This window comes from Apodemus sylvaticus, chromosome 22 (genome assembly GCF_947179515.1).
Source record: "Apodemus sylvaticus chromosome 22, mApoSyl1.1, whole genome shotgun sequence".
Classification (NCBI taxonomy): Eukaryota; Metazoa; Chordata; class Mammalia; order Rodentia; family Muridae; genus Apodemus; species Apodemus sylvaticus.
In genome coordinates, this window is record NC_067493.1 from 41,551,717 (window position 1) to 41,559,926 (window position 8,210).

Consider the following 8,210-nt stretch of genomic DNA (forward strand, 5'->3'; position numbering starts at 1 on the left):
CTGAACCTACTCACCAGAGATCATCACATCTGGGCCTACTGATCATTAACCTGCCTTCCCTCTTGGAAGGAGGGAATAAGAAAGGCTATGGAACCCTCACCTGACTATCCAGTCGCCACTCCTAAGCAGTTGTATGTAATTCTTACCTAATTGTACATGGCCTTGGGGAGGAAATAGAGGACACCGAGGACTTGAGAGAGGGCTGCGTCTGTGCAGTCATGAGAGAGCCAACATCCCCGCTGGGCCCAGCCCCCTCTGTGGGGCTGCTTTAAGGCCACCCACACTTTTGCCAGTGTCATGGGTTTGAGTAGGGCTGGCCCCCATAGGCTCAAATGTTTAAATGTGTGGTCATTTAGGGAATGGTGCTACCTGTCAGAGATTAGGAGGTGTGGCCTTGTTGGAGGAAGTGTGTCACTGAGGGTGAGCTCTGGGGTCTCAAATGCTCAAGCTAGGCCGAATGGGACTCACTTCCTGCTGCCTGCAGACCCAGATGTAGGACTCTCAGGTCCTCTCCATCAGCATGTCTGCCTGTGTGCTACCACACTTCCTGCCAGGCTGATAATGTACTAAACCTCTGAGCTGCAGGCCAGTGCCTGTTAAATGCTTCCCTTTTTTATAAGAGTTTTTTAATATAACTTTTATAAGAGTTGCAAAGGTCATGGTGTCTTTTCACAATAAAAGAAAAAAAAAAACGATGACCAAGACAGCCAGTAGCCCCATGTTTCATGGCTCTATAAAGAATCTCAATGAACCCATCCATTCCCTGGGGTGAAGTTTATGGAATCACAGCTCAGTGTGTCACTGGGATCTTAGGAAGATCAGGAGACATGAGGGAAGTATTTGTTTCAATATCCCCCAGGAAAGAGATTTTTAACAACACACACAGAGAGACATAGTGACTGAGGTACACATACATGTATACATGAATATATATACATAGTCCTAAGTGTATATATAAGTGAGGAGGGACATATACATACACACGAACAGACACACACACACACACACACATATTCATACACACACGCATAGTCAATACCATGATATCTGTGGCCAAACACATTTCTCCAAATACTGGAGAAATGTTTCCAAATACCTCATTCCTAGACACAGCGCCAGTTTCCCTGTGTCTCTGTGTCTTAAAGCAGACTTATGCGCTCACTTTGGAAGGAAGAGGATGGAATTGCCTCTTCTCAGCCTACAGACCTCACAGGGTTGCTTTTGTCTTACAGATGGGTTCTCTCACTGGCCCTGGTCTCATTGGAGGCCTAAGAGATCTGCCTACCTCTGTCTGTCCAGTACTGGGATCCCAAATGTGTGCCATGACACCTGGCTTTTTAACATGTATGGCTGCTTGCATGTGTGTCTATGTATACACGTATGTACTTGGTGTCCAAGAAGGCCAGGAGAGGGCATCAGATCCTCTAGAACTAGAGTTACAGAGGGTTGTGAGCAGCCATGTGGGTGCTTGGAATTGAACCCAGGTCCTCTGCAAGATCAGCCAGTGCTCTTAATTGCTTAGGCATCTCTCCAGCCCCTACACCTGGCTTTGGACAAAATCGAAACAGAACATTCTGGGGGGGGGCTGAAATCAAGCTGTAGGCTTACATGGCAAGTATTTTACTATTACTCTCTTACTGTGAGTAGTTTATACATTTTACCATGCATATAGGAAAAACAGGGTGAGCGTGTACTAGGTTTGAAACCATCCAGCATCCACCAAGAATGATAGACATAGGCCTTGTGGGCTGCTGAACAGATAAACAGATGGATGTGATTTTAGTCTTTCTGTCTCTCTGTCTATCTGTGTCTCTGTGTGTGTGTGTGTGTGTGTGTGTGTGTGTGTGTAAGAGAGAGAGAGAGAGAGAGAGAGAGAGAGACTTGAAATGTTTGAAGTGGGAAGATGACTCAGTTGGTAAACTGCTTGCAATGTAAGTATGAGGACCTGAGTTCAAATCCCCAGAATCCAAGAAAAAAAAAAAACAGGTATATCAGTGTGTGCCTATAATCATGGTGACAGGCCATCCCTGGGGCTTACTAGCCAGCCTACCTATCGCCCTTGGAGAGCTCTGGGCCAATCTGAGGTCCTGTCTCAAAAGTCAAGTGGGCAGTTCCTCAGGATTTCTCAGAACCTAAGATTGATCTCATCCTCCACAGTGTGTGCTCACATGAGGATGCACAATCACACATGTGCATGTATAATCACACATGTGCATGCATAATCACACATGAGTGTGCACAATCACATGTGCATGCATAATCACACATGTGCATGCATATGCATACAGGCACAAACAGACACCTGCAAGCACACACATACACACACCCAAAGAAATTGAAATGTTCTAAGTCTTAAAGTTTAATTGAACATCAGCATTTGCTGATGCAAGCCAATGGCCTGTGGTAGATTACATAGTTGGTTAAAGCACCCCACCTGCTCCATCCTGGGGGACCAGGCCCTGAGGGAAATTCCTCCTTCCTGCCATGAACAGAGAACAGAGTGTGAGCAGAGATGCCATTTGCTGCTGGAGCATGTGAGCTAAAGAGATCGTGCCGTGATGGAGAATACTGGTTGCTCTCGCGGAGGACCCAGGTTCGAGTCCCAGAACCCACAAGGCAACTCACACCTCTAGCATCAGTTCCAGGTGTTCCAGGGTCCATCCTCTCCTGGCTTCCATGGGAATAGCATGCACAGTGTGCATGTTCATGCATTCAGAGACACACACACAGGCACATAAAACAAAATGAGCAAGTAAGTCTTCTTTTCAAAAATGATTCCATTACATGGCCCCACACTGACTGGGCCTTTCCTTCAACTCAAGACCAGCACCATCCAGATCAGAGCTGCCAGTTCACCTGGATCCCCCAAAGGATACAGAGACATGGCATCTTGATGCGTGGAGGTAATCATATTCACATGAGCAGAGGTAAACAGCCAAATTGTCAGCCAGAGGCCAGTGCCCTTTGCTTCTATAGTGTAAGTGGACAGAGAACGCATTTGATTCCTAATGTCTCTGCTGAGGCACCCTTGATCACATTTCACAGAGATGCTCCCTAAAGCATAAAGAGAGTCAGAAACTTGCCCAGGGGTTGCAAACCTGGGCGTAGAGGAATCGGACCTCAAATTGGGGAGATCTCACTGTTTTGACCATAGTTGTAGCCCACCTCCTTCACAGCCCACCCTCTTTGAAGATGGTGACTTCCAGCTGGAAGATATTCAGGCTCCCTTCCTTCCTACAGCCTCCAGGACTTCCCAAGCACTCCAACACTTCAGGGCTCGCATATGTCTGCTGTGGCCAGTGCTTCAGGGTAGCTGCACCCCCTCCCTGCACCCCCTCCCACCCCGAGTCTTATCAGAACTCACTAACAAGGGAAGACTCTCCACTGAGTGGATTTATTTTCTTCCCTCCCGAGGTACAAGCCGTATGGGTCAGAATAACTTACTCCATACTACTGAAGAAAAATTGCGCCTGGATGGCTCCCCGAAGGACAATCCCGGCCCCAGCCCATATGTAAAGCAGTCTCTGAAGCTCCACTCTGCAGCTGCGCCCTATTATCACAACAGCGGCAGGCTGCCTTCCTCTTTAACTGTAAACGCTCCTGACAGTTCCAGTGGAGATAATTACGATGCTTAGGGGAACTTTCTGGCCTTGCTAAAAATACTGAGCAACAGTTTGAGGCGAAGGAGGTACTCAGGAGTGATCCAGTAAAGACTCCAGGAGCTGGCGGCTCCAAGTGTGTGTCCGAACCCCCATGGCTAGTCACCACGCTCTTCAATGCATCTCCATCCTTCATAGCTGGTGCCGAATCGCACAGCTGAGCCTGTGAAGCAACTGGGAGAGACCGGCGAGGAGACAAAACTGGTGAGCTTCCTGACTATGGGCGAGGGGCGGGGGCGGGGGCGGGGGCGGGGGCGGGGGCGGGGGCGGGGGGGGCCACCTGAGTGGTCATTGAAATCTACAAGCTCCTCTCGAGGACACAGTTCAAACCAAGTTCCCAATGTTCTGGAGACTGAGACCTGGCCACTGGGCTGCAGAAGTAACAGGTGCCAAGAAACCCCCGCTGGCCACAATCCCTCCCAGCCTGGCACCAGCTGAACGAGGAAGCTCAGTAAGGGAAGACAGTGAAAGATGAGACAAACTGGTCCTCAAGCCATCACGTGGAGCATGTCTTCCATACACCTGCGCTTTCTTTACTCTTACAGAAGAGTAAGGCCCACCCACTCTCGGGCGTGCTTTGTATCAGTCATTGGCGCTCACTTTAAACCCAGCATTGAAGAGGCAGAGACAGGAGAATCGCAACGGCGCATTCATTGGCCAGCAAATCTAGCTAAATCCATGTGCTCTGGGCTCCATGAGAGACCCTGTCTTCAAATAACAACAACAGCAATAATGATAATAACAATGTGGCGAGCAATCGAAAGTACCCGGGTATCAACCTTTGAGCTCAACATTCTCACATACATGCACAACGAGACACACACACATACATAAACAGAGCATGTGTGCACGCACATACATGCAAAAGAAATAGAGGGAAAGAAGAAATGACCAGGTTGTTTTCCCCACTTGTTAAAGGCAGATTACTACAAGAGAGAGTTGAACACGACATTCGGCAGTACGGACATCACCGGCAACCTGGACAAGATCTATGCTGTTCAACAGCTGCTGTCAAATGAGAGGTACAGTCAAGGGGGGCAGGGGGGATACTAGGGACAAAGCAGAGGAGAGCAGAGAAAAGAGGCAGCCTGGGTACCTCCAATGTCAGATCTACCCCAACATTTGTATGACTCAGCCAGCAGAGGAGAAAAGACAGGAAAAAGACAAAAAAAGCACCCTGTGTGATGAATGCCCTCCAGGAGCTGATGGAGCCAAAGGGTGCTTGTCAATCAGAGTTCAGAAACATGTTGTGCACTGTGTGAAGATCTCTCTCTCTCTCTCTCTCTCTCTCTCTCTCTCTCTCTGTGTGTGTGTGTGTGTGTGTGTGTGTGTGTGTGTGTAGCTGGGAAGTACTTTACCAGAGAGCTATACTTGTAGCTTTTCATCAAGTTCATTTTGAAACAGAGTCTAAATAATTCTCCCACACAGCCCAGCATTCTCCTGAGCCTGCATTCTCCTGCTTCAGTCTCCTAAGTGCCAGGGTAACAGACACGAACCGCTGTGCCTTGGTTATAATTGCTTATAACAGACTCTTGGGAAAGGAGTCCTAGCTGAGTCTTCTGGATGGCTTTGCTGCCACAGGTGGCTTTATTTCTGAAAGCGAGTGGGGTTTATGATAGAGAAGAGATCGTGTTCACAGTTACCAGCTCAGTCTAAGAAGGGGGCTGAGGATGCAATCAGTTGAGTGTGGCTGGGTGTCAGTGTGGTTGTGTGTGCCCTTGATAAACCGTGAGTGAAATCAGCCTTGAGCGTGGATAGCTCTGTGGTCAATGGTGAGTGGTCAGATGTGAACATGGTCAGCTATGATGTTGGCCAGCCGTGAGCTTGGTCAATGGTGCTCAAGGACAACTGGGGACACTGTCAAGGATGAGCCAGTGTGATAATCTACGTCTGAAGCACCAGTATCCAGTGCAGTCTCCAGACATTAAATCTGGGGCTTTCTAAGATTCTGGTTGGACTTTGGGGGTAAGACACATGGGTCAGCAACAGTTGGCAGGCGCTGGCTCTATGGCTGTCCGCTCAACTCTCCTGGGGAGTTTGACTTTCTTGGCCCTGCCAGAGCATCTCACCGCCTGCTGCTTATGATCTGATCCTCCCAGAGTAGTAAATCACTACAAGTAACATAAAAGTTTGCTGAATCCTGAGAGTCTAGCATACTGCTCCTCGGGGTAGTTTTGAGGCAAAAGTGATTAGGGTTAAAAGTGAGGATCAAGGTATTCTGGGTAAGAGGAGAACTAGAGCATTCTGGGTAAGGAGAGGAGAGGATATTCAGTATAAGATAAGGACCAAGGCATTCTGGGTAAGGAGAGCACCTGGGCATTCTGAGTAAGATAAGAACGAAGCATTCTGTGTAAACTGATGGCTCTGGCATTTTAGAGAAACACCTGCTATGGGAAAAACAGAATTGGAAATGTCATTTTCACGATGGCAGTACGAAGAAAGAAAGGAAAAAAAAAAAATCCCAAACACGTGAAAAGAGGTCGAAGCAGACTCCGTAACGTCCCAAGTGTAAACTAAAAGTAGACAGCAGTAGCGTGTTTTTTACCCCAGCAGATTGGCACACATCCCAACACACGGGAACATGCTGTGTTGGTGAAGCTGTGGGAAGCAAGGCCTCACACGTCGCTGCTGGAAACACAAACCAATACAAGCTCCATATGGACGGACTTGGCACTAACCATCGGCTTGCAGATGTCTACACATCCCCTGACCCTCCACCAGCACCTGTGAGCTTCCCTCACCTGCAGCCCCGCAGACACGCGGCGCATGCACAAGAATATTTAATTGCCACGTTTTCTTGTAATAGCAAGTGGAAAGACCATATGCTCATCCATAAGAGATTGTCCGGGTAAAGTGCGTCGAACCACTCACTGGAATGTGTAATAGCATGCTGCATTTCTTAGCGGGAAGGGGGAGGAATGAAAAGATCGCGTACCAATGAGGAAAGAGAAGTAATTCAGACTGGGAAGTGGATTATAATACAGTTCAGACAGCAGGCCACTGTGTGCAAATAAAAGTAGAAGGCATACGAACACATTTTGTATTTGTTCCTGCTTCCATGAAGACAGCCTACAACTTACAGGACATGAATCAAAAGCCTTGCCTGACTTAGATTTGAAGGGAGTAGGGCATGTACAGATGAGTGTATTGCTCTGCCGAGGGATTAATTTAAAGAATGGCTTCTCTGTAGGTGGTGGGGTGTGCTACTGCTTCTGAGGAAGTGGGTTGTGATTGGGCTCTTTTGGGTTGCTGTGGAGTTGGTCTCTCAGATAGATGCCTTCTCTGGTCTCTGCCTCCCGCTGTCTACACTGCGAGTCATAAGAACTGTAATGAAGTGCAGCATCGGTGATGCAATGTTGTTTCCACATTAGGATATAAAAGGGTGAGCTATTAGGTAGCGTCGTGGCCGTTCCTTGGTACCCTCCACAATTCACAAGCTGAAGCCCTACCTTAGGAGTTGTTTGTCATTACTGGATGAGAAAAGAGTGAACTGAAAAGGTGACTCAGCAGTTAAGAGCCATTGTTGCTCAGTCGGAGGATCTGGGTTTGAAAACCAGAACATATTTGGTGGCTCAAAACTGTCCCGTAACTCCAGTTTCAGGAGATCTGATGCCCTATTCCGGCCTCCACAGGCACCAGGCACAAACAAGGTGCACATGCACACATGCAAGCAAACACTAATATGTATAAAATAAATCTAAAAAGCAAAGATGAAGACCTACAGACTTCATTCTCTTTCTCTCCCTCCTTTCAACTCTTTCTCCTTTTTGCCTTCCTCCCCTCTCTTCCCATCTCCCTCTGTGTCTCTCCCTTTCCCTTCCTTTGCTCCTGTCTCCTCCCCATCCATCTCTGTTCTTTCTTTGTCCTTCCTTTCCTCTTCTCTGACTCTTTCTCTCAGTTTCTGTCCATCCCCTCTCTCTCTCCCTACACCACATAAGAAGGCAAGGATGCAGCCATCCTAATTTTAGTAAGAAAGCCTGGACCAGATAGACTCTGAGTCTTTGACCTTGGGTTTCCAGCTTCCTGAAGTGTGTTATTGAAGCTATTTAATCCATGAGAGTTGTGAAGAAAGGAATAGAAGAGTCCACGCTTGTTCTGTAGAAGTGTTTCTCAACCTGTGGGCCATGACCATGACCTCTTTGAGGGTTGAAGGACCCCTTCACAGGGATTGCCACATACCATCAGAAAACACAGATATTTATATTATAATTCATAACTGTAGCAAAATTGCAGTTAGCCATGACCCCTTTGAGGGTTGAAGGACCCCTTTACAGGGGTTGCTTCATATCATCAGAAATCACAGATATTTATAATTCATAACTGTAGTAAAGTTGCAGTTATAATTTTGCAATAAAAGTAGCAACAAAAATAATTTTATGATGGGGTTCACCACAACATGAAGAACTGTATTAAAGGGTCTCTGCATTAGGAAAGTTGAAAACCCATCCAACAGAAGGCTAATATCCAGTATATACAAAGAACTCAAGAAGTTAGACCCCAGAAAACCAAATAGACCTATTAAAAAATGGGGTACAGAGCTAAACAAAGAAT